Source organism: Patagioenas fasciata, unplaced genomic scaffold (assembly GCF_037038585.1).
Source record: "Patagioenas fasciata isolate bPatFas1 unplaced genomic scaffold, bPatFas1.hap1 Unplaced_14, whole genome shotgun sequence".
NCBI lineage: Eukaryota > Metazoa > Chordata > Aves > Columbiformes > Columbidae > Patagioenas > Patagioenas fasciata.
Window position 1 is genome coordinate 928,023 of NW_027288555.1, and position 27,682 is coordinate 955,704.

General features: G+C 49.0%; 1 pseudogene; it reads right to left on the reverse strand.

The window, feature by feature from the left end:
- Positions 1 to 2,500: 2,500 nt before the first annotated feature.
- On the reverse strand, positions 2,501 to 27,533 carry LOC139826750 (dynein axonemal heavy chain 9-like; annotated as a pseudogene).
- Positions 27,534 to 27,682: the final 149 nt, after the last annotated feature.

Sequence of the window (27,682 nt, forward strand, 5' to 3'; positions counted from 1 at the left end):
GGCGCTGGTCCTCCCGTTTCCCGGCAGCGGTGTCCCATCTTTTTTAAATCTTGATCGACACTCCACTACTCGGTGTCCATACTTATCACACCGACTGCACGTGCCATCAAAGCGCAAATTATTGAGAGGGGCTGGTGACTGACTAGTGCCATTACTAGGTCCCCCTCTCCGAGTATACTGAGGGCAATTTCTTCTAATATGTCCTGTTTGTCCACAAGTAAAACATGCTAGGCCGCGAGAAGAAGGGCTTCGACCTTTCATTGCAGGCTTAAGTGCTGCAGCCAAGGCCGCAGCGTGGGCTTGAGCATGTATTTTTGCTTTTTCTACCTCCTGTTGCATAATTGGTACCCGTGTGCAAGCTTCCACCATCTCTGCTAAAGAAGCACTTTTTCCCAAACCGGCTAGTATCTGTTGGCATTGGGTGTTTGCATTCATCATAGCCAAATCTTTCCCCACAGCAGCTTTTGCCTCTGGAGTCAAGTTAGGACAGGCATCTATAGCTTCTTTCAAACGATCTACAAACTTCATATATGGTTCCCCAGGATCCTGCTTTATTGTAGAATAGGGTGGCACAGGGTTACCTATATTTGGCAATTCTTTCACTGCTGCCAAGGCAAGCCCTTGCGTTTGCTGCAAAATCCTTGGATGAAGTGCTGCCTGAGTAGCACCATCCGCATATTGCCCACGACCCAGTAACTGGTCCATGCTCGCTAACCGCAACGGATCATCAGCTGGTAAACGAACATTTTCTAATACTGCCAATTCCACTTTCCCCTGCCACGTGTCCAAGAACAGCAAATACCCCGTTGGAGGAAGCAATAACTCCATCAATGCCCTAATATCTGTTTGAGTTAGTACTTGCCCCTTGAAAAATGAATTGATTAGCTGCATCACATGCTTATTATCCATACCATATTGCATAACTGCACTTTGCAATTGCTTAACCGTTTTCCAATCAAAAGGCGACCACTGCCTTTGTCCTCTATTATCTATGTGCACTGGCATTGCTGTAATACTACCAGGTAACATGATCCCTTCAATAGTTGCATCTCTGATTACCCCTTGCCAACGTTGCCCTGCATTATAAGAATGATCTCGAGGAATATCTCTACCCTGACGCACAGGGGCAGCACCCAAATTATCATTATTATCACTGCTATACAATTCCCTTGTGTTTCCCTGTGGATCAGTAAGTCGACGCATATTTGCAAACCGATCTGCTAACCCAGTCTCCAGCCCTTTTCCATATCGCGCTCTCAAATATTCATCTGCTTCTCTTACAGACCACATCCCATCTTCAACACATTGTCTAGCCCATTTTTGTATTCGCTCCCTTTTGATACAGAGCTCCTCCGGAGTGAGGTCTAATTCCACCCCCTCCCTTTCCTGTTTTCCCCGTTTTTCACATTCCCTGCCAATTGCCTCCAGCCCGTCCTTAATTGCATCTGACGCCTTTTTATATGCTATTAACCGCGAAGTTTTACTGTTACCGCCATCTAGTCGTTTCATAGCTTCTAGAACTTCTTGCATCTGGCTCTCCTGCCGTCTCAGTAAGTCCTTCAGGCTCTGCACGTGGCTCTCCTCCTGGCAGTCAGGGCGATTCTGCGGGGCTCCGTCCCGGTGTTCCATCGGGTCCTCCGGCAAAGGCACGTCGGCTGGATTAACTTGTCCTGGCTTGTTGAAACTTGCCGGTTGCTGCCATTCGTTGTCGGAGCCAGGCAATGGCTCAACGGGCGCAGAGGGTAGAATTTGCTCTCCGCCCCAGAACTCCAGATCTGATACGGGACATACCAGCGGTGTTGATTCTTCGGAGTTCTCGGAGGGTGGGCAGCTCGCGGCGGGCGGCTCCGAGGGGACGGCACACAGCTCCGGCTCCTCTGAGACTTCCTGCATCAGCTGCCTGACCTCCCGCCAGGGTCCGGCGAGATCGCAAGCCTCGCGGCTCCCCCTTGTAACCGCTTCCCATAGTTCGGTCCCTATGTCCTCCCATGTACCGGGAGAAAAAAATTCGTCCGTCGAACGAACACAGCCCTTACGCTGGGCGAATAGTAACAGGCGCTCCACCGCGTCTTTTTCCAAAATTCTTCCTGTTCTTGCAGCCAGCTGCAGAATACTTTTCACTATTATTTTTTCTTCCACGGATGCCGTGTTTCCCATGCCACCTGCTTCTTCGTAGGCCTACTTTCCGCTATGATTGAGCGCTGGGCTGGTGTCGCCCCCAGGTGGCGTCCTCGCGTCTTCACTTCCGGCGATCTTGCTTCGATACGAAGGATCACGTCGGGGTCACCAAAGTGTTGCTTTATCCGTGCGAGCCACGGAACCTGACACACCAATATGATGTTCACAGAGTTCGCTTTATTGTCGGACCGGGCTGGCTTTATAGCAAAGCTGCCCTGTCCACGCGCCTTACAACAACGTGATTGGTTGTAACTCGTGCTATACAATAACATGATAGGCTGCATGTACTGTCCACGCGCTCTGCACGCATGTGTCCGGCGATTGCTCACTCATTATTACCTTCTAATGGTGCTCCTTTAGTCTCTTTTGTCTCTGGCTTCACCTCTCAGCCAGGCTGGCGACAACCCCATCCCCCTGGGGCGGGGGGGGGCTCTGCCACTACAAAGGAGGATCATGTGCAGCACAACCCAGCGCAGCACAGCTGGGCTGGACAGTGGCAGGTGTCCCCATGCCCTCACCACGGGTGACACAATCACTCATCAGATGGTACCTTGTTCTGAGGGTGTCCAGGCAAATGGGCAGGTACTTATCAAACAAAACGGTCAGGTTGGCTCTTTCGGACTGGATCTCTTGCCTGTCGATCCAGCTGCTCACTGGAGGATTCCAGCCCAGATCCGACGGGTTGATGTACAGGATCCCTTTAGGCCCAGGGTAAGAGAGAACATATAGTAAAGACATAGCAGAAACTGTTCCTTTCTTCCAGCAGAGTTTACCAGGTACTTTCACACAACTAAAACCCTATCAAATATGACGGGACGTCCCATTACCTGCCCCCTTTTCCTGCCCCACTGCAGAGTAGAAACATGAACAGTGAAGAAACTTCACCCTTGAAACCACGGCGCTTTTCATGACCTTGCCCTAAATTCAGAACATTGTCTTGTCTGAGCAGTTTCATTGCTCTGGGCCCCATTTCCCCATGTGTAAAACTAGGGGACACCTCCATTCCCTTCTCCCATACTTCATGCACTTCTTCAGAAGATCAAGAACTCTTTGAGACAGATACTGTCCTTCTCCTCATAAAGTCCATCCAAAGGGCTTTGCACAACAGGAGCACTCAGCAACGCTGAAGCCATGATCACCCACCAACAGTCAGAGTGCTCTGGGTAAATCTCCAGGATGATGACAGCTCCACATGTGCATTTGGGGTCAGGATCCTCAGTTTGTCTGTCAGAAACCTGCCCTGTCCACCCACGGCCGCTGTGATCTCTGGTTGGGTACTTGCAACAGGAGTCAAGTTGGCCAACAGAAGACTGGTTAATGGCACTAGATCCTCCTGGGTTCACGGCAAATCCCAGTGCGGAGCTCAGGCCAGGACTCACCCGCTCGGGACACGGTTGCTGGGGTGGCTGTGCGCAGGTGGCTGATCTCAAACACCAACCGCATCGTTGGGTTCAGAGGGATTCTCTCATTGCTCGCCAGGGTCAGCACCTGCATTGGGCAGACAGACAGACAGACAGAATGACATCTTCCCCAGGAACAGGAATGAAAAGCATTCAGCACTTTGCACTAAAAAGCTTGGTTGCTGCCAGCACAGTTCCTTGAGGGAATGCAGCTGATTTCCAGCAGGTAGTAGAACTGTCTTCCATGACTCAAAGGAACAGCACTCGCTTCGAGCGGCGGAAAAAGGTGTGGAATTATGACCCCACCCTATTTTTGAAGGGCCTGGAGTTACAATCAGGACATCTGTGATTATCCATGAGCCCAGTTCCAGGAAGGGAAATTACAATGAAACCATGATTTGCGCTATTTCCCCTCATGCACCATTTTCTATATGTGATATTGTTTGGTGTATCTGAAGAAACACAACCGCATTATTCTAGGAGGTGTTATTTCAGCATCTGCATTTTTAGGCTGAACCATGCCATGCAGTCAAAGAATATCTCCTTCTTTAACTTATATTCATTACCTTATTATCATCCATCACAGTATTAAGAGACTCAATCCACACTGGATCAATATCTCCATCTAGTACCATCCACTTGGGACCGTCATGCGTGATGTTGGCCAGCTCTCGCATGATTGATGAAAACAGGCCTGGGAGGGTGACAGGAAGATGGTGATGAACACTGAACTTGACACCTGCTCTAACGGTTTTCTCCAGCAACACAGTAAAAATTACTCTAATTAATGCTTTCCTCTCAAACATGCAAAACTCTATGTGCCTATACGTAAATATTACTATATCACAATACGGTTCTAGTTTGCTTTAAAGTGAAAAAAGGGTTATCAGTTATCACTACTGAAAATGATTGCAGACCTACGCACGAGCTTCATTCCCACCGAGAATCATAAGGGATAAGAAAAATGTAGAGTAGCTACTCAAAGGCAAAAGGCGGCATGAGTTATACAATGCAGAGAAAACCACCTGAATATGCCTAGGAAATCCTTATAAATATTTTTTTGTGGCTCAAAGTATATCAGGGCAATCAAGATGCATTAAACGCTGGGTCATGGCTTTAGTGAGACTGAGGGGAGAACAAGCACAGAATGACATTGAATGACAGAACAAAATGTTGGTAAAATCAAGGAGAGAGAGGATACAGAGTCTCAAGGGGAGTAAATAATGAATGTTAAGAAGACCACGAAGGCTGGGAATAGAGCAGCAGCACTGCAGAGCAAATGAAAACTCCACAAAACTATTGCTCTCCTCTACATGTGAAAATACCTCGGGAGATGCTGGTCCTCATGAAAAAACATCAGGCAAACATTAAAAAAAAGCCTCTCTTCCAGTGAATTGTGACAAGAACTCTTTTTTTTTTCTTTTTTTCTCCAGGACAAGCTATTTCTTTGTGATCCAGATCAGGAACAGCTGGTGGCACCATCTGACTGAAGACAAAGCTTGTGCTCAGCAAATGCAGAACGGCTCACCTGGAACAGGTGTGTGATCCCGAGACTGGGTCAACAAAAATAACGCTTCAGCGCCTCTGCCTCCAGCCAGTTCCTTACGTGTTGGACACACGCCTTGGGAACCACTCCGGCACCACTCCGGCATTATTAGCATCAGAAACAGTTGCTGTCTCAGGGCACCAGGGCTTCCCTCGGATACACCGCGGCAGCGGGGAGAGGAAAGCGCCTCTGTCCTGACCTTGTGCATCCACAGCACACGGCTCTCTTGGGGTTTAAAAGAAGAGTTTTGTTCTGCTAAGAACACTTTTGGGATTCCCATATGGGACCTTTTACCACCTAACATGTAGGACCTTTTCAACTTCTGATAATGTGACAGGATAAAACTGGGGAGCGGAAAAGCAGGGGCTGATCTGTAAGGGAACAGGTCACCTCTTGCTAGGCTGTGGTGAAGATTGCCTTGCTGGTCTTTGACAACATGAAACAACATTTTCAGGAATGGTTACTGCAGAAAATATCTGCCTTGAAAGCTCAGGGAGGAGTGCCACTATTTCATTTAAACCATCGCAGGCCAGAAACCACTGGACAGTCACCTGTAAAATGTCCCTCCTGCTGTTCGGTGTCACCGCTGCCCTCGATCTGCAGCCACTGCTGCAGCCAGTCTGCACAGTTCAGGCTGTACCCTGCACGTCCCTCTGCCACTTTGATTTAGGCTCCCTAATTACAATTAGAAAGAAATTAACCTGGCATTGGAGCAAAGCAGGGGGTCGGGAAGGGTCCATGGCGGGGCCAGGGGAGGTGGGTGGCAGCTCATCTGCTGCTGTGGATGATTCATGGTAATGTCTTCCCTCACCTCCCCCACACCTCCCAAACCCGCCGCACACGTAAATCGAAGCTGCCTTTATGTATCAGTCACAACCCAACATTTCCACTCCAGATTTTCTGTAATCTTCCAGCAAGTTTGAAATGTTCCTCAGGAGTGAGCAGGATCAACAGCTTGGCAAACGCTGGTGTGCTACAGAGATCGGGCAGCCATACTGAGTGGAAAAACTGACGTTAAGGCTGCTGTGCGTGCTATCAGCAATGAAAACCTGGGGATGGGACATTTTTTGGGGTCCCAGCGCACACCACAGTGCAGGAGGGACATCTCTTCCATCACTGGTCCAGCCAACTCCCAAAACCTGCCTGCCCCACTTAGGAACTGGTAAGTGTTGGTATTAATGGGCATTAAAATTATTCTTAGGGCAATAGGATCAAGTAGGCTTATGCTATATTTCCCATTTGAAGATCAAAGAGCTAAAACATCCTGTGTATCCTTTCAACAACAAACTGTCATGTGGCTGTAGGCAGCAGACAAGCACCTGGGCTCTCAGACCTGCACATGAAGAACCAGTCACCCTGCTGCTGCTCGGGAAATTCATTAAAAACACCCGTCTTTATCTACATATTTCAGACACGAAATGACATTTACCGTCTTTCCATTCTCTTGTTGCTGGGTTAATGATGCCAAAGAGCTCATCATTGGTGACTGCCTTGGGGTTGAGGTCTGTCCAGACAGGACGTCGCTTCATTATCTGGTAAGTCCTGTTCAGGGATCTCATCACCTGAGACTTGCCCGTGCCCGCGTTACCCACCACGAAGACAGAGTGCCGGACCGTCAGCAACTCCTCCAGCTGCACCACCTGAGAAAAACACTCCCAAATTTTAGACAAAGATGCCAAACTGAAGTTCAGGTCTATAAAATAGGTCCCACTGGGCCACCTCTTTAGAAAGACGTGACCCTGAGACACAAGCAGATTTGACAATTGAGTTTGGTCCAGCCACTCTAATCACAATGGGTGAAATCCTCAGCCTGCAGATAAACTTTCAGCGCTGTTTATACTTGACAACCACCACCTGATGAGGCCCTGCTCTCCAGGGGCTACACTTTCATGAGCCTACAAAAGTTGGCCCCTTTGGAAGCCCAGAGACTGATCCAGTGCTGACCTCAGGAGCAGGTGCAACTGCCTCAGACCCAGCACAGCTGACTGCCCTCCAGCGAGATCTGCCTGCAAGGACAATGCTGTGCAGAGCTCTCTTTGTAGAAGCAAAGCTGTTTGAGAAAACCCAAATGATTTGATGGCGACGTGGGTGTAGCAGAAGATCTCTTGGTCTTACTTTGAGCACAAAGTTGTCCTCAGCCTGCAGCCGGAGGTCCAGCACAGCCTGCCTCACAAACGACTCAAAATTCAGGTCACGCTTCCGAGGCACATCCAGTGCAGGGAATAGATCCCCAATCAGCCCCATAAACACCGGCACATCATCCGTCACAATCTTGGGGACGTTGAAGTCACGAAGAGAGCGCATCAGAACCTGGTCTTCGGGTCGCTCTGGGTCATCTCGCTTGAGGGAGCCAGCAACAACTAGCACTGACTTAATGGCACGCAAGCCCCAGTCGTAGTGATCCTACACCAGAGGAAGAAAAAAAAAGAGGCATGAGTTTATGCTTAGACAGTACCATGTAGGGTGAAGAACCACCATTCCCAAACTGCCAGACTAGTAAGCAATGAAAATACATCTAAATCTGTTATTTGCATTGTGGCCAGAGACCTTCTCCAGCCTGAGTGACCTGGTTTCCATCTCAGTAGGTGAGATTCCCGTCAGGGACAGTATTAAAGAGTCAAATAATTCAGCTGTTCAGACCATCACATGGGCTCACAGTTGGCAGTAAGACAGCAGCAGGATTTGCACTCCAGAGACCAAAGCAATTTGTTTCACCTAAATCATAAAGCACCTATAGCAAGGCCAGCCAGCCCCCTGCATCTGCAGGAGCCACCAAGGTGAAAGGCTTGTTAGTCCATTATGAGGCCCCAAAGACCCAAGTTTCTCCACCCTGCCCATCACAAGATGACAAGCCTGTTTGGTCTCAGAGGAGGTCCAGGAATAAGGGGTCAGTAAAGACATCGCTGAAAAAGTACCACAAAACGGCATGAGAAGAACTCTCAAGCCAACAAACAACTGTTCATATTTCTGTCCTGTTAACACCCTCCAGAGCACAGCTCGACAGCTGACTGCTCTGTGTGGGAGGCCATGGCTTCCACCAGGCCCCTCAAGGCACAGCACCAAGTTTCTGCGACAGAGCATATCCCACCCAGCCTCATGCTGGCACAGCCAAGATCAGGTTTGTATCATCAGGAATCCTGATTCAGGTCTCCTCTGGACCCAGCTTCGATCTACACAAATAATGACAAGGAAAAATCTGATTTGCTTTGCACTGACAGTAACTCTAACAAGACCTGGAACCAGCCTAAGGCTGAACTCAGAGAGGGACACCATAAACCCTTTGCAGGCAGGAGAATCAATAGGAAGAGACTGGAAAGCAAAAGGTCACTGAATACTACCCCAAACATGGTGTCATTTAAACTCACTGAAAGGTCTCCCATTAATGCAGCTGGTCAAATGCTTTTGTCCCTGCAGATGCTCCAGTAAAGCAGTCTGAAAATTTTATTGCTCCGATGATCACCAACCCTCTCCTCCCCCAGCAGCCAGTGCAAATGCAGCCATTAAATAAAAGCTCTGAAACGTTAGCCATGGAGCTGAGCAGCACAGTGCCATGTTTCTGCTGATTTTGGAGATTCATCATACCACTCAGCCACAGAACCAGGCTCACCTGCTTGGACAGGAGCTCTTTGCAGAGTTGGTAGAGAGTAATGAACTTCCTGGCTAACACCCGGGCCTCGATGAATCCCTCAGCCACCAACATAATTTCACAGATCAGCTCAAAGTCTGGCACAACCATCGCACACGGCCTAAAATGACAGGTGAGGAGGCATTGCAGAACAAGTATTTCTTGACTACAGGTCTTACAGGCAGCGCATTTGCAGCTTCATCTTCTAGGCCTTCTTTTATGAGCCAGGTCACCCTCTGCCGTCCCCACGACAAGGGACAGAGCTCCTTCGCCCTGCCTGTGCGTGCCCAGACCCAGGCCTGTTGTGCAAGGCTTAAACTACCTGCGAATGCCCTATGCAAGTGAATTCCCCAAGGACATGAGGTCGAGCCTGGATGTTCCAAAAGACAGTTTCTGCCAGGTCACAAACCCTGACCTGGACTCACCTGAAGAGAGCTTTTAAATTCTCAGGTAGCTCTGTTCGCCCTGCGTAACCAGGGTTCATGGTGATGAAAATGCCTACTGATGGTACTAAGTTGATGTCTTCTCCAAGAAAATGGAAGGATTTCTTCTTCTCCCGTATTGCATCCTGCACGCTCTTCACCTAGAAATCAAGACAGTACTATAGTATCAGCGTTCACTTATGAAAAACACATCAGACAACGGTGCTTCCTTCGTTACTCTTGGCCTCGTGACAAATGGGGCTAATCACTGTTTTATTTTTTACCGGCAGCATAAAGCTTTATACACTGTTTGGAGTACATCAGCATGGCAATATCAATTTCCCATCTCAGTCAAACTCTGGCAAAGCAGAAAAAAGAGCTGAAGAGAGTGGAAAGTCAAAATGCAAAGGAGTTGCAAGACTTCACACCTTTGCTCCATGAGACAATGATGAACGTGGGTCAGGAAGAGCAACTCAGGAGCGGGAAATGTCCCCAGCACTGCCTGCATTCACCTTGGCTTTTGACATCACCTGTGGGACACTGCTCAGCACATCTCACAGCAAAAACACCACCAGAGGCTCCACCATCTCTGAACCAGCCAGCCCAGCAGAGGTCTGATGTGTGAGAGAGACACAGGGCAGTACAGGTATCCACAACACAGCCAACACCCAAACGCACTCCCCAAAGTCTATCACAATATGGGCCCATTATTCCCTTTACCCATCTCACCTCTCCCCACACAGCGTTGCTCTTCAGGACATCCCAAAACCCTCCTGTGCCTGCTCCGTTCCCTGACCAGGCCCAGAGAAGGGGTAGCACCTCCCAATAAGCTTGGCCTCAGCTCAGTTGTAAACTGACCACTTGGTATCACTTTTAAAGATTTTGGGACATCAGATGTTTGATTTAAAACCAAAACCAGAAGGCAGAAGCTGTAAAACCTCTCCTAACACCTTCACTCACTAATATTATATTGTTTTTTATATTTGCCTGATTGCAGCTTTGTTCTGCTCATTCCTCTCCTTCCGAAGAGTTCACCTCTCTGCAAACAGCACCTCAGCGAGGGGCAAATCTCTCTCTATTCACCGCTCTAACCTCACTACTGTTTGCCATCTCAAAGTAAAGCAATTAATCGAATTTTTCCCTGTAAGGAACCATATCGACATCAGCTGCATGAGTAAGACAGCCAATTAAACATCGCCATGGTAACACTCCTAATAGCAGCCAGGAGACACCATGATGGAATGACGGCCGTGCCGCTTTCTTCAGCTGCCACGCTCCAGCCAGGAGCGAGGGAACCATTAGCAGTTGAGTCATTCCTGGGCTTCTTTTGTTCAGCTTCCCTTTTTATTTCAAGATCCTCAAAGACTTTTTTTCAATGACAACTTTAAACTAGGACCTGACGGAAGAGAAACTGAGAGGGAATGATACATAAACTCTTGTACCTGCCTGGGGCTTCTCTGGGATGCCACATAAGGTACCAATTATGAGTGAAACAGATGAGAAGAATGAGGAGTTCATGGAGGGGTTAAGAACAATGTCTTTGACCGAAACATTTACAGAAGTGTAGAAACTTCTGAGCTTTATATCTTTCTATAACACTGAGCCCAAAAGGGAGTCCAGGAACAATTCAGCACCTCAATCAGATATTAGGATCCTAAAACACGCACTCAGCTGACAGTTGGATCCTGAAGAACTTGGGCACTTTGGCACCTCAGTTTTCTGCACTGAAGCCCCCCAAGGCTTCCCCTGTATAAAATAATGCCAGGTTTCCTCATGGGCTGGTAAGAGGAGGGGAAGGAGGACGCGAAGTGACAGATTATATATATAAGCACGAGAGCACAGGACTTTCTGGCACGATGGGGAGGCCAGTCTCCCTTCCAGCCCTTCTCCAGGGATGCTGCTGCGCTTCACACGAGACTCACCAACACAATGCACTGAGCAGCTGAACTACAGAGGAGATGAGAAACCATTCGCCAGGGGAAACACCCATGCCCAGCTGGGCACCGCTCCAATAGCTCTGTCCCAGGTTTAATCCCACGGTGTCAGGGTACCCTGGGCAAGCGCGTCAGCAAGGGCCGCAGATCTGCCCCAGATTCCAGCTCCCGAGTGTCACCAGCTGACACTGGCTTTTGGGAGCACCACGGGGCTGCACACATTCCTCCAAGGAATGGTGCCAGTTGGCCAGGAATACCTTCCAAAGCCACTTGGCAGAGCTGTCGTTACAGACACCAGAACTAAATCCACAGCCATATAGTTTTGGAGACAGGTTAAGAAAATTAATCCTGAATGTATTCCCATTTCCTGAGTATGACACACAACCTGTGCCTGACCAGGGGTGATAAGGAACCCCCAGAAGTCCAGCGGATCTGCCCCAAACACCCCTCTTCCCCTCCGTGAAAATTATTCCCTACATTGCAGACTGAGCAGCCGCAAGTCAAGGCAGCTTCTCTGTCTTGAAACGATGTGCTGCAATTATCTCACAGCAGATTAATGACACGAGTGCTTTCCTGAGGAGGAACAGGTACAGAGCCATGGTGCGTAGTGGTCTGGGAAAAGATGCTACAAAGAATTGTCTTGGCACAAATGCTGTAACTGGGGCAAGAAAAGTGACAAATATCTTTGCAGCACGTAACTGCGACATCTTGGCAGTGCTGTGATATTCATGTGATTAATCTTGAGATCTAATCCCACACCTGCCTATACACAGAACTGAAACCGGCAATATGCAATTGCCATTTTTACCCTTGCTCCAAAGACTGCAGAATGGCTCTGCTCTGTTTGTATTTATTTATGAGTGTTTCTCCACTCACCTGTACAGCAACCACAGAAAGGACCTCAACTGAGATCCTGTTAAATTCATCAAAACAGCCCCAGGCTCCCGTCTGGGAAAGGCCTTTGTAAATATTCCCACAAGACTGGAAAAACAAAACAAAAACAAAGATTACAAGAGTGAAATCATAAATGGAATCAACTCCAGCAAAAAATTGATTTTATTTCCCAGCCTGTTTATTTATAGCAATTTACAGTCTATTGTGGGTATTTAGAAAAGTGCATGGAAACAGCAGGCACAACTCAATTATAATATTTATAGCTCTGCGCAGCTTGCCACTTTATCTGCTAATTGCACTTTCTCGATATATCTGTGCACCAGTTTCATTTAAAGGTCACTTGTGCTGAATTACTGATGGTCCCGTTTCCTGGGAGAGCCCATAAGCTAAATGAAATATGATCCGAGGCTACCAAAATCACTGTACCGTGCCAGACTGGCAGAGAGCAAGACTCAGCCTAATGATTCAGTGCTCTGTAGCGGCTGAAGCTTCACTATGTTTTGGGTTTATTCTGGGAGAGGATCCTGAGAAAACCAGGACAGGTCCCTCCCCGTGCCAGGGGCTGCCAGGTCGCGAGCACGCCGAGAAGAAACGACCAGGGCCCAACTATCAGCACAGCCTTGGTCTCAACTGAACAGACCAACGTTTTTGAAGAATTACACATGAAATCTAACTCCAGAAAGGAAGGGAAATGCATAATGAGGCAGAGAAGATAGTTCGGGTCTCTGCCTCCTGAAGAACCTTGTGCAAATCTTAGAGAAGGAACGGGAGGAGAAGGAAAAGGCATTCAGCTTAAAGGAGTGTAGCAGGGATTTGGAGAGAGGTGATCACAGAATCCCAGCCTGGTGGGGCTGAAGGGACCTCTGCAGATCCCCCAGTCCAAGCCCTGCTCACGCAGGGTCACAGAGCAGATCACACAGGTGGGTCCAGGCGGGTTTCAATGTCTCAGAGAAGGAGACTCCACACCCGCTCTGGGCAGCCTGGGCCGCGCTCTGGCACCTCCCAGCAAACAAGTTTCTGCTCATGTTCAGATGGAGCCTCCTGTGTTTCAGTCTGTGCCCGTTGCCCCTCACCCTGGCGTTGGGCACCACTGAACAGAGTCTGGTCCATCCTCTGACACCCACCCTGAGATATTGATCCCATTGATCAGATCCCTCTCAGCTTCTCTTCTCCAGCTCAACAGCTCCAGCTCTCTCAGTCTCTCCTCACAAGAAAGAAGCTCCAGACCCCTCAGCATCTTTGTAGCCCACTGCTGGACTCTGTGCAGTTATTCCTTCTTAAACTGGGGAGCCCAGAACTGGACACAACTCCAGATGTGGCATCACCAGGGCAGAGCAGAGCGGAAGGAACAACCTCCCTTGACCTGCTGGTCATACCTCTCCTAATGCACCCCAGGTACCATTGGATTACTCTCATCCTTCAGGTTTGCTCGGGCCCTGAGCATCCCCAGCCCCATGTGACCGCACTGCAGCCGAGGTGGGAGCCATACCTTGTAGTCCATCTGCTCGGAGCAGTTAAACACGTACACCATGATGCCCAGGGCTCGCCCCAAATCTTTCGTAGTCTCCGTCTTGCCAGTGCCCGCAGGGCCTGCAGGTGCTCCGCTCATGGTCAGGTGCAGTGACTGGGTCAGGGTGATGTAACATCTTTCACAGTGAATGATGAATGAAAAAAGGAAATATGTCCAATAGGTCAACTGTGGGCTGCAGGGCAATAGCACTAGAGCATTGCACTCAGCAGAGCCTCTCCTCTGAAAAGCTGTACGTGAGCAGGGGTCATGTCTGAGCTGAAAGCCTTCTTGGCATTAATTACCACCTCTGCTCAGCTCTGTTTTCTCCAAGAGATACTCATCTTCCACCAAGGTCTGCCCAAACCTCTTCATGTCCAGCTTGTGTTCTCTCTGGATCCTCATACAACTCATGGATATTGGGCACATCTCAGGCAGTATGAGAAAAGGACAGCTTTTCTGGAAGACCTGTCACTGACAGAAACCTGCTCAGGTGGCCTATGAGTGAACCCAACTCAAAGCTGCAGCAAGTCCCAAAGTTTCTCCATCATGTTGATGATGGACACTGGGGTGGTGTCCACATGTGAGTATCTATACTACCTGTATAAGCCACAGAGGTGTAGTCAATATAGCCAACAAAACCTGATGATACCTGGGGGCTTGACGCAGCTGACTAACACAGGTGACTAGAGCCACCTGAGATGCTCTTGGTTGCTGAAATGTCACATAGGGTGGAGAGATATGACAAGGGGTCCATAGGAGACTTTTACACTTCTGGATTGGCAGCTGGAAGCCAGGTGGGACAACACAGAGTATCTCAAGTAACCCTAGGTGTCCCCACTGAGGCAACCAGGTAGATGTCTGCTTCAAGATGGGATGAAAGCTCTCTAGACTCACCAGCTTTATGGACTGTGGACATCTTGTGCACAGGAAGACACCCACAAGTGTTTTAATGTGTGAGCTGAATCCCACCCAGGGATCTGATGTACAAATTCCCCAGAGGGTACCACCAAAAACCAGATAAGAGTTAGAGCTCGACCACTGGAGTGCTGGGACATGGAGACAGAACAAGAGGGATACAGGTGTCTGAACTAAATCCATCTTTGGTTGGCATCTCTCTCTCTACCTGTGTGGCAAAGCCCAGCTATGACATTGTGTCCCAGGGACTTACCTGTCGGTCAGCGGAGTGATCACAAGCCGAGGGGTATTGCCAAGGTATTCATAGGAGTACAGGAACTGGGAGTCACAGATGTTGGCAAAGCAGTGCCGTTCCTCATCTGACCATCTGTGCCGGAGCTGTGACAGCCAAATGAAGGCCTGGGCTTTGTCCACCTGCAACACACCCACAAACACCATCACAGGAAGGCCGGGGATGCCAGACACATGCAGCTCGGGGGCCAAAATAGCGACTGCTATAAAATTTTCATGGGGGATGACTGGTCCTCACTGCAAGGCAGGTGTGGTGAGGAAGGCCGCCTCCTTGCAATGCGGTGAGAAATGTCACCTCCCCATCTCCCATCAGTAAAGGGGAGGAACCAAATTAGTGACCACATTGGTGGGAGAGGAAAAAATTAATGGCCAAGAGAAAGAGCCTTACAAAAAGACTCCTGAATAGATTTAAGAAGCAGCAAGTCATGAAGAAGGTCTCATAACGCAACCAGAGTGAGAGAAGGAGCAGAGGCCATCTAGACAAGGAAGAGGTTGCAGACAGCACCAAGGAAACAGACTGGGGACAGGTGGACAAAGACAGGCATGGCCAGCGCTCTCTGCACAACCAGCAGGCAGGTCCAGATGCATCACTTCACCCCAGGCTGGACCGAGGCACCACTGAGCCCAGCTGAGCCTTGAAGACAGAAACCCTGTGAGCAGCCTGGCTGCCTCTGAGATGACACAGATGACGGAAGAGCCACAACCCAATACATTCAGGGCATCTTCCCACCCACCTGCAAGGCTAAACACTTGGCATGGTGTCAGGGACAGGGGAGTAGTGTGGGAGAGGTGTTGCAGGAGAAGGGAGTCCCACATAAGTCCCTGTGGCCCCACACCAGACAAAGGACGCTACAAAGAACAAAGCTTGAATGCTTTTTCTTACTTTCTAAAGTCAAAACTGAGACTGAGTCCAGCAGCCTCCCAACACACCACCATCATCCACCAGCACATGTCTTGGCACCAGGACGCAGTGCCGCGCTCTCACTCCTGGTGTGAATCTGCAGCAACTACAAGTTGGTGTTGCAGGGCCATGACACAGCACAGCTCTGCAGGCTTACAGGGGCTTTCTGCACACTTACTACAAACGTTGTAGAAATAAATTTAGTCATACGTCTCCCACTGAGACCGGCAGTGATCTGAATGGCCAGTGGTTGGGCCCCCTGAAGCCCCCTCTCCAGCACCCACAGAACTGTGCTGAACTGCCAACACCAACCTTCTGTGCTATCATCTTTGCCACCACATCCCGAGCATGCACGTCGATGGTGCAAATGGTCATGATTTTCTGTCTGTCGCCCTTGGAGAGCTGCCCGATCAGCATGGTAACGAGGGTGTTCAGCTGGGTCACTTGCTTCTTGTGCTATTCCTTCATCGCATTCTCGTAGCCTTCCTCCACCCTGGCAAAGGCAATCCCAACCTCGGTTGTCCACCAGATCTGGGTGCAGCAAAGCGCCACCTAGGGAAATAGGCTGGTTCAGTATCAGGGAAAATACCAAAGCTTCCTTATGTTCAAGAGTGTCGGATCCACAGGGAGATCAAGGATGAAACATCCGTGACATGAAATTAAGTATTTTTTCATACAGTAGTCACAGCAGACAGTACAACAAGGATCTGCTCCATGACATTCATTTAAAACACCATATCAGTGATAGACACATTTAGCAGCTAGTTATAAGTAAATCAGCACCTTTCACATGCCTGACACAGCAGAGGAGGAAGAGTTGGAGACCACGAGGTTGTCAGAGGTGCATCTGAGGGGCTCTTCACTCTTATCAGGCCTCACCACTTTGCCTTCCTGCTGCACCTCTCACTGCTCTGGCTGTACAGACTGCACTGCCCAAGCCCCTGGGCTCTGTCACCCAACCAAGAGCCCCAACCAGAGCATGGAGCTCAGCCTGAAAACTCCATCAGGAGACCGCCAGGATAAAGGACAACTCATCCTCCCTCTCTCCTGGATAGCAAGGTGGAGGCCAGAAACATGCCTGTCCACAGCTGCTGAAAGAAGGGAAGGGCAGGACTGATGGGGAACCCAAGAGCTACCTTTCCACGAGCCAGCCTGAGTGGTGATAAGAAGCAGTGGCAGATACCTGGGCAGGATAGTCAAAGAGCCATTGTTCCCTTGGTTTTTCCTCATAAGCCATGACGGCTTCTGTCATCTCATCTCTCACAGTAGCCCTCATGCTGTCTAGTACATGACTGAGCCAGACTTCAACCTGGAAAAGAGATTAAATCCCAGTAACACATTTGCTCTTCTTGAGTGCCTTTGGTAATTAGTGAAGATAGGAAATGAGGCAAGCATCTCAGTTCTCTTTAGACTGGACATGAGGGAAAGGTTCTTCACCCAGAGGTGCTGGACACTGAACAGGCTCCCAGGGAGGGGTCACAGCCCCAACCTGACAGTGTTCAAGGAGAGACTGGGCAACGTCCTCAGACACACGGGGTGACCTGTGGGGTTGTCACTGCAGGGACAGGACTTGGACTCCATGATCCTGGTGGGTCCCTTCCAGCTCAGGACATTCTATGAGTTAACCAAACCTCACAGCCTCCTTCAGACTGGGTAGATTTGGCTAATTCTGGTACTGTAGGATTAGCATCTACTTCCAGACACCAAGAACAGAAGACAGATTTTTTTCTTGAACTCTAGCTACAGGAGGAACCAAAATGAACTCCGCCAATGAATAATTTGGTCAGGTGTGTTCCACCTCCAGGCCATGACAGAATCCCTGGTGGGATGTGGGCAGTCTGCCAGCAGCAGAAGAAAGATGCTGCCAAACTTGGGAACACAATTCCTGCTGAATTTCATATTTCACAGGCAAAGCCCTCAACAAGAAGACAGACTGAACGCAGCAAGCTCCATTGCTGGGGAGCTCAGTAGCCGGTATTACGTACTTTAGCTTCCTGTAATAGACCATGCAGAAAGGTGAAACTACCAGGATAGATAAGCTGAGCAGTAGCTTGATTCTTACATTTCATACTTTCACTCGTGGTATGAAATGATGAAGACTTGAGAAACAGGTAAAAGGCCTTCTCCTGCCAAACACACCCGTGCAGAGGTACTATGGAATAGCTTAGTCTCTTTTCAGTCTGCATCCCCTCCCTCACCGAGGATATTTGTAGCAAGCTTTAAGACCAACCTTCAAAAGGTCTTAGAAAAAATCAAATTAAAAACCTAGTCAGAAAAATGGCACAGCTCTTTCTCTCACAGTGGACTGCGACATCCACGTCCCCCCTTAGTGAGGACCTATCCAGAGTGACACGAAAGGTTGTGGTGTAAGGAGGTACTAAATCACCACCTCTTCCAGCTTTTCTCATGCACCAGGGGAGAGCAGTGAAGCTCTATGACGTCTTGGCAAGGGATCTCACACGAGGGGCAGGGGAGCAGACTCCACCGGACAGTTTTGATAGACAAGGACTTCCCTCTCACCTGCCCACTGCAGTCGCAGGGCTCGCTGAAGCTGACGTACTCCTCCTCTCTACTGTACATTCCCAGGCCAACCTTGGTTGGCTTTTGCTCAGAGTCCAGCTGGAATTTCATCCTGGCCAAGCTGTCAAAGAGTTTGGAAAGATGACGTTGCACCTGCAAAACGGGTTGTATAAATAAAGCAACCGAGATAGGACGAGCGGAATGAAGATCACTATACATGTCACAAGCAAAATCATGTTAACAAAATATCTTGGATATTTAGGTAGCACCACATCTTCTCAAATGTGGCCAACATACTGCCAACAAAAGCCTCTTGCTGTCTCTTGTAATACTTCCACCTATTTCTACGTAATTTAGAAAACAGACATGCCTTAGTAAATCATGTTTCTCCATTGGGAAATCTTCCATACAGAGCAAAAGCATAGAAAACATTGAAACACCTCATGACTCCTACCCCAAATTTCCCTACATGTAGTGATGAGAAGTCTGTAGCCATTTCTCCACCTCATCCTATTCTCAGCACAACGTGGAGTTTTCTTCACTATGAACTTTCCTGTTTTTCCACTACTAGAAACTGATTTTGTGCTAGTGAAATATCCTAAATTCTCTTTCATGGAGAAGAAAGATCTTTATTTCTGCCTAAGACCTATGATAAACAGCCCAGACCTCCTATAGAACAACCATGTTCACCAAAAGCACTCTTCCAGAAGGAAAAGAATAATTCAGTTCTTTCCTGTTCACCTCCATCTGAGTCTGCAAAGCCAACAGGGAGATGCTGTGGGCTCTCAACATCAGCATCTGCCTGCTGGGAGCTGAGCAGGTCACCAGCACTTCTTCCAGACCACTGCGTAACACACAACTGCATCACTGCGCGCCCCACGCCAATGAAGGTGAGATTCTCCTAGGATTGACGTCCCCACAGAAAGGGGAAGCTCCCAAAGCAGTCCCAGACAGGAGCTGCCTCTCTCAATTACAGCAGAGAGGTAGAAAAACTCCCATAGGGGAGATGAGAAATGAGGGAAAGGGACCTGGGGGTCCTGGGGACAGCAGGGTGACCATGAGCCAGCACTGGGCCCTTGTGGCCAGGAAGGCCAATGGTACCTGGGGTGGGTTAGAAGGGGGTGGTCAGTAGGTCAGAGAGGTTCTCCTGCCCCTCTGCTCTGCCCTGGGGAGACCACATCTGGAATATTGTGTCCAGTTGTGGCCCCTCAGCTCCAGAAGGACAGGGAACTGCTGGAGAGAGTCCAGCGCAGCCACCAAGATGCTGAAGGGAGTGGAGCATCTCCCGTGTGAGGAAAGGCTGAGGGAGCTGGGGCTCTGGAGCTGGAGAAGAGGAGACAGAGGGGGGACTCATTCATGTTTACAGATATCTAAAGGGTGAGTGTCAGGAGAATGGAGCCAGGCTCTCCTCGGTGACAACCAGTGACAGGACAAGGGGGAATGGGTTCAAACTGGAACACAGGAGGTTTCACTTAAATTTGAGAAGAAACTTCTTCTCAGTGAGGGTGGCAGAGCCTGGCCCAGGCTGCCCAGGGAGGTTGTGGAGTCTCCTTCTCTGCAGACATTCAAACCCCCTGGACCCCTTCCTGTGGAACCTCAGCTGGGTGTTCCTGCTCCATGGGGGGATTGCACTGGATGAGCTTTCCAGGTCCCTTCCAACCCTGACATTCTGGGATTCTGCGTGAGATGCCCAATGCTCTGATGCTTTCAGAGAAGGAAGGGTGGAGGTGGATTTGTCCATCTAATTCTGACTCACTGACTCACAAAGAACTACAACCCTCCCTCTCATGAGCTGTGCTGCAAGTGGACGCAGCTTCTCACACACATACAAGCAGGGCCAAACCCTGGGAGGTGCTAAGTGACTCTGAGAAGCACAGGGCACTCAGCATCCCCCCAGATCACAGAATCATTTTGGGTGGAAGAAACCCTCAGGATCAAGTCCAGCCATACCCTAGCTCTGGCACTAATCCATGTCCCTAAGAACCTCGTCTAAATGTCTTTTAAACCCCTCCAGGGATGGTGACTCCAGCACTGCCCTGGGCAGCCTGTTCCCATGCCCCACAGCCCTTTCTGGGAAGAATTTTTTTACAATATCCAATCTGAACCTCCCCTGGCACAACTTGAGGCCATTAAGCGTATCTTGAGGCCATAAGCTTATCTCTTTTCAAACCGTAAGTAAACCGTAGAAACTTTTTCTTACATGTAGAAGCTTCTGGTCACAAATCCCCAGCTGCCCCTTCCCAGACCCTGTCCAGTCTGGAGGGTTCGGACACAACCCCAGCACTTGCTGCGATCCTGCTGCCAGAGCCCGAGCGCACCTGAATCTGCACAAGTTCAGCACCCAGTTCACGAGGATAATGTCATTGTGTATTTAATCCTCCTTTAGGAATCATCGGACTTTGAAACTACATTGGGAAGGCTGAGAGTGTATCTATGTATGATACTGCTTGACATTTACTTTGATTTTACTGCAAATACTTTTGAATAACAGAAAACACCAGGAATTTCTTCTTACTCAATAGAGCATTTCAACACAGTATCTTTGCTTCCTGTGTTTTTTTTTTCCTCTTCATTTTAAATATCAATCAACTATGTATTTATGATACTCTGTGGGCTGAAATCACCCAGCAGCAGACACAGATAGAAGCAGCGTTAAAGGTTAGAGGTAAACAACAGCATTTCCAAATACACATGCAAACCTGCTCCATTCCTGTGCTCACATCAATACTGAAAATGGTGGAAAGCCTGAAGAAAGTGAAAATACTCGCTACCAAAAGACAGAATTAGGACTTTGTTCATCATCCAACACTCGCCTTTTGCTGTGAACGTTTTGACTGGTTTTATGCACCAACCTCTGAATAAAAGATGCGTCCCAAACAAGGCCAAGCAGAGCTGTGCAGGGGTGGGTGGCAACCCAAGGAAGTCCTGCCTTGGCCACAGCCACTGTCTGACCACCAGCTGTCTTACCTCTTCCAGGCTGTGTTCTGCTCTTCCCCTGTGAACAGGCCATCCCAAAGACCTTTGCATGGGGGAAGGAAGAAGTGGCTGACTAGCAGATGTCTCCTCTGCCTAAAAACAGAGACGTCTCCAAGCCCTCGGTTGTCAACACTGTCACATTTGAATGATCGGTCTGTGGCTCTTTCAACAACAGATGCTGTTTGCTGGCATCCCAGCTTGGGGAACCAAGCTCAGCAACAAGTTTTGGCTGAGATCCTCAAGAAATGGTTTCCCCCAACCTCACTGTATCCCAGCAGAAACAAACCCACTGTTTTTATGGTATCAAGAACATAGCTCTGCTCTGTGCAGTGCTTTCAGAACCATCTGCAAGCATCACCAGGGACAGATGGGACAACATACAGTGTGCGCATTGCCTTTCAGAGACGACAGATGAAGGCCAGCAGTGAAAGAGTTATTGTTAATCCAAGTGAGGGTGGGAGAAAAGGCACTCAAGAGAGGATAAGCTACAGCTGAGTCCCTAGACAGCATCTTCCACCCTGACATTACTGACAGCTGGAAAATGCGAAGGTGACATAGTGCAAGGCTTACCAGCTGTGGGTTGGTGCCATTGGAAAGAATATCCAATAAATCTGCTGAAGAAACAAAGTAACATCTGGGAAAGGCCAATCTTTTCATGTCCAAATATTCAGCCAAAGCCTTCTCACACAGGGACAACCTGGGGAGAAGAGCAGAAAAATAGAGCCCAGGACAGGCGGGTGAATATCCTTTAATGTGTCGTGCTACAGTTTGGGTTATCGAGCAGATTCTCCCCTCCCATGGGGAAATGCCAGACATGAGCTGAGCCTGCAGGCTGGTCCTTTACAGCATTTTCCAAATAGATAACAAAGCACATAGTAACTCATAGATCTCTCTCCACTCCCAAGGGTCAAACAGACAAAGAGTCAGAGAATCCTCACCAAAAAGCAGAAACACAGGTGGAAGAAGAGGCTAGAAAGGCTTTGCAGTCTGACTTACTGTTTTAGACAAGCTCTCAACTGCCACAGGTGATTTCACACTAGGATGAAAGTTTCCAAAACTGCTTTTATTCTAATGAGCACATTTTAAAGTCTGATTCAAACCTACTCAGCTTTTTGTGCTTGTGAAGCCTGAAAAGAAACTTGTTTGCTCCGTTCTAAAATGAATCTCTCAGTGTTTACATGTTAAACTGCTGCTGAGCTTTCAAAGTTCATAAATAACATGCAGTTAGTCCTCTGTGGGGAACACGGGCCTTATCTGTTTAGGAAGTAAAATTAGATCTCTATTTTAAATGGATAGTTATTACTGACACAACAGCTATCACGTTAACTTGTTAGGTGTGTTCCAGGTAGAGTAGCTCATATGTTAGGTGAGAACTGTATCCATCTCTGGACATTAAGGTCTTTCTCAGGGAGTTTAGTTATACCATCTGTGAAGGGTACACACACAAAGATAATTTTGTTAACTAAAGCACATGGGATCAGCTCTGCTGCAGATATCCCTGCTTGGACTGCTAAATAGATATTTAAGACACCAAATTTGGGGTGGCAGTGAGGCCACATGTTATTAAAACCAACTGAGTGCCTAGCTTTGTATGTGTGCAAATCAATATTCAAGATAAGAGTTTGCACATACGCAAAGCCAGAATCCACCTTGGGGGCTTCAGGGTGATGGATCATGAATAAAAAGACTCAGTGTGTGAATGCAAAGAACGCACAGTCCAGAAGGAAAGCCTTGGAGCACAGGTTAAACCAACTTATTAGAGCTGATCCCAGTCTCTGACAAAATCCTGGGACTGAAGTTGTACCTACCTGCTCTGAATGTCCTCCAGTTGTTGGGACAGACCTGGTTTATTCGTGGCCTCAACCACATTTGGGGTTTTCTGAGTTTCATAGGCCAGTTCTTTAAAGTCCACATCAATCCCTTCAAAGCGTTTGGAGTCCTAAAAAGCAACACAAACATGTTCATGGTAAAACATGGATTTTGTGCTAAAGGTCTCCATCCTCTGGGTGCTGTCTTTGGGTTGAGGGGAAAACCTTCTGTCCAGTGCAGACAGGGACCCCTCCACCATTCCAGAATGGCTCTTCCACTGACTTGCCTGAAACTAGTCTGCAAACAGGCACTTGCCTTCTTGTCACTGTATCCCAAAGGGGTTGTGGATAAAGTGCTCCATGCAGGAGGCAATGTCTAGGACCAACCATTTTCATGGGATTTAATTCCCCTTGGAAAACCTCATAAATCTCTCTCTCCCATGTCCAGGTGAAGTACCAAGTTTCCCTGGCTGCAGCAGCAGGAGATGCTCCCACACCGTGGAAAGGCTCCCAGCCTCATGTGAGTGCACTCCTCCCCTCCTGCTACAGCACAGGAATCCCAACACCCATCCACAAAACGGGTATGATGACTCTTGTAGAGGAGAGCCCTTCCTTGCCTTCAATGAGGGTATGGAAACCCCACGTCAGCACCGGAGGCCCACATCAACAATTATGCTCCATATCTAACAGGGACTCTGAATTTCTGGAGCTAAACACTGAAGAATAAAGCAAGCTATGTTCAAAACATCTCTGCTCCTCCCTTCTTCCCAGGTCAGGCCTCCTAAGTGAGGCGGGACACTGAACAAGTGTTCCAAGCAGTCCAGGTAACACTTCCACGCTACCCTGTGTTCAGCCCCAGGAGCAAGGCTCCATCTGGAAGGTTGAGCCCTCCCTACACTCACGCCACAGATCCAGCTCCAGGTGAGCATCCCACAGCCTGTCAGCACATCCCCCCAGCCCTGGATGCATCCTGAGGGTGCTCAGCTACAGAGACTTTGAGCTTCAGTCTTTCTTTTACGGAAGAGAAGCTGCTGACTGAGCCACCTGTGTCCCTGGAGCCAAGAGGGCCCCGTGTCCTGGTGCATCCAGCACAGCACGGCCAGCCGGGCAGGGAGGGGATTGTCCCGCTCTGCTCTGTGCTGGGGCGGCCTCACCTGCAGCATTCACTGTGTGCAGGGCTGGGGACACAGGAGAAAAGGAGATAAAGCTACTGGAGTGTCCAGAGGAGGGACATGAACTTGGTGAAGGGTTCGGAGGGGAAACCGTATGAGGAGCGGCTGAAGTCCCTGGGTTTGCTCAGCTGGAGCAGAGCAGACTGAGGGCAGAGCTCATGGGGCTCCAGGTTCCTCAGCAGGAGCAGGAGGGGCAGGGCTGAGCTCTTCTCTGTGACAGTGACAGAGCCCAGGGAACGGCAGAAGATGTGCCAGGGAGGGTCAGTGGGACATGAGGAAAAGGTTCTTCACCCAGAGGTGCTGGACACTGAACAGGCTCCCAGGGAGGGGTCACAGCCCCAACCTGACAGTGTTCAAGGAGAGACTGGGCAACGTCCTCAGACACATGGGGTGAATTGTGGGGTGTCCTGTGCAGGGACAGGAGTTGGACTTGACAATCCTGATGGGTCCTTCCAAGTCAGGACATCCTATGGTTCTATGGTTCATACCACTGCCAGACAGCTACTGAGATGCAGACAGCTGCCCAGCAGGATGCAAATGTAAATCATGATGCAATTTCATACATGACATTAGATAGCTCCTGGATATTAAGAGCTTGCTGGCACATGGTACAGCCTCAGGGCACTGGTTATCAGCACCTGTATATATTGCCCAGTGAGCGAGGTGTGCCCAGAATCATAGAATCATTTAGCTGGAGGAGACCATTGAGATCACTGAGTCCAACCATAACCTAAATCTAGTACTAAACCATGTTCCTCATCTATACATCTTCCAGGGATGGTGACTCCAGCACTGCCCTGGGCAGCCTGTTCCAATGCCCCACAGCCCTTTGGGGAAGAAATTGTTCCCCACATCCAACCTCAGCCTCCCCTGGCGCAACTTGAGGCCATTTCCTCTGCTCCTGGCGCTTGTTCCTGGGGAGCAGAGCCCGACCCCCCCTGGCTCCAAGCTCCCTTCAGGCAGTTCAGAGATCAGAAGGTCTCCCCTCAGCTCCTGTTCTCCAGCTGAATCCCCCAGGTCCCTCAGCCGCTCCCATCACACTTGTGCTCCAGCCCCTCACCAGCTCCATTCCCTTCTCTCAACTTGCTCCAGCACCACAAGGGCTTTCTTGGTGTGAGGGGCCAAAAACTGCCCCCAGGACACTCAGCACAGCGTGCTCTCTGAAGCAGATGGAGGAACAGTCCAAGCAGAGCAGAGTGCAGGGTTGGAGACAGAACAGTGTGTTGTCCAGGGGTCAATGGGCTGCGCACATCCCCTCGTGGGTGTTCGTCCCACAGTGGTGCTGTCAGCGATGCTGCTCGTGAACAGGGACGGGGGTCACACAGCCAACTGTGGGTCACTCGTGAGTGAAAGGCAGGTTCCTCCACAGGGCTGCGAGTGGTCCAGCGGGGCCAGGAACAAGCTTGGAAGATTTTCTAAATAATCAAGAGAATAGGGAATAAGACTGGAAGCTGGACTCAAAGACAGCCCTGAGGAGGTCACAACCCTGAGGAGGGCATCAGTGACAACTCTGCTCAATTTTCTGAAGCTGAAGTGGGAGAAGAGCTGCTCTCCTGCTGCACCAGCACTGGAGGCAGGGAAGCGGATACTGCAAAGCTGCCTGGTCCAGCTCTGATTTGACATTTGCACCATCTGAGTAATTATCTCCGTCTTCTCCCCTCCAAGGAAAGAGGGAACATGCCTGTATCACTAAAGGAAGCCAGCAGCCTCCTGCTCAGCCTCCAGGAACTCTGCATCTGCTGTGCAATGGTGGAGGGGAGGAAAAACAGTTTCTCAGCAGGGTTCAGGCACAACCAACAGTACAAAAACAGCCTGGGGCAACACTGGGGAAACTGCTGTAGCATTAAGGGAGCCTCCAAGAAAGCAATGCAGCAAGAGAACAGTCCTGCTTGGGGGAACACGGCAATATAGACAACCTTCTTCTGTGTAATGGAGGCTCTTCTTCAACGCTTTCCACACAGGAAAAATAGGATTTGGGATTTCATACCTTAGGAAGCTGTGCCCGTATATCTTCTGAGCCTATGAATATGCTCTCCAAGTGAGACCACGTACGCTGCACTTCGAACCAGAGAGAAATGACGGAATCTGTTGTGGACAGCTTCCTCTGCCATATGGACGCTTCCTCCAAGAAGAAAGCAATACATTTGGATGTCATTAAATTCTGCAGCTGCACCTGGTTGTCTTCTAAAGTTTCTATGAGTTCCTCGTCTGACTTCAGCAACGGGATGTTCGTCCGGGGGTGAGGCTCATACTGAAACTCCATGGTGCTCCAAGTCATTTTTAGCTCCTTCAGGACTTTCTCCATACTCATTTCTCGTACCGCTTTGTCCACAATGCCACGAACCTCATCCTCAAAGTTATGGAGGTTGAGCTTCAGGAGGTCAGCCAGCGCGGTGTCCGAGTCCATCACAAACCTCACACCCGTCACCTGCATCAGCTGATTCCAGTGCCTTTCCCTAATGGCGGGATTTTGAAGTTCTGCCACAGCTTTCAGGGCCGTCAGCATGTTCTTCACCTTGCTGTCCAGCCCAGTGAAAGCATCCCACGCCCTCACCTCCTTATCCAAATTCCGAATCTCTCTTGCAAACTTTTTACACTCCAGATCCATGTTTTCCACGTTAATATCCGCCCATTTGGTGGTCTGCCAGTCATCAAGGCAAGTGCCCACAAGGGAGATCATATCCCAGAGCTCTTTGAGAAGACACAGCTCCTTTCGGCACTGCTTCAGTTGTTTATAGTCTGGCACTATGACTTCAAACAGACCAGCTGATTCATAAATCGAGGTCATGGCCGACTCCATTTGTTTAATCTCAATGTGCTTTGTATCCAGCAGTTGATAAGGCTTTTTGGGGTCAAACCTAGAAAGAAATGTTTATTCTTCATAAGTGATATTGTAACAACTTCTAAAGAAAACATAAAACAAATGGTGCCTCTGAGACACAAAGCAGACATGATACATCTATAGTACCCATTGATGGTGCAGCCACATGGCACTGCTGACAACCCCTTTAAGCAATATTGTGCACTCAGCATCCAGATTGAATCTCTTGCTAACACCTTACAGTGTTTGCAGGGACAAAACACCCAGGGCATAACAGATACAACACCGTGAGCAGGTAGGAAATGTATGCAAGGGTTCAAGAACACATCCTCAGGACACTCCGAGATGATCCCATGAAGCTTTTCTTCCTCAGGGCTTCTCTGATGTTATAATTTCACTGTACCTGAATGGTGCTTCTTTCCGAAATCGCTCTCTGAATCTGTGTTGCTCAACATCAAACGCCGCACAGCTCTTGCGCACAACTGTCATTTCGTCCGCCTGCAGAGGAGCCACATGCTGCTTCACAGCTATCGCCAGCTTCTTTATATTGTTCCATTTTTCTGGCAGCTCCTGCAAGCAAAATTTAAATGACGGTAGGCAGTATTTGCTATTTGATATAAGATGTGACTGATCTGTTTATGGACAATCACAGAACAGGAAAAGCAACAGATTCCATGCCTAAAACTGCAAGGAAGTTTTGTTGTGATGCAAAAGCTAAACACAATTTGGGATAAAACTTATCAGTTATCCACAATTTTGAAGACGAATG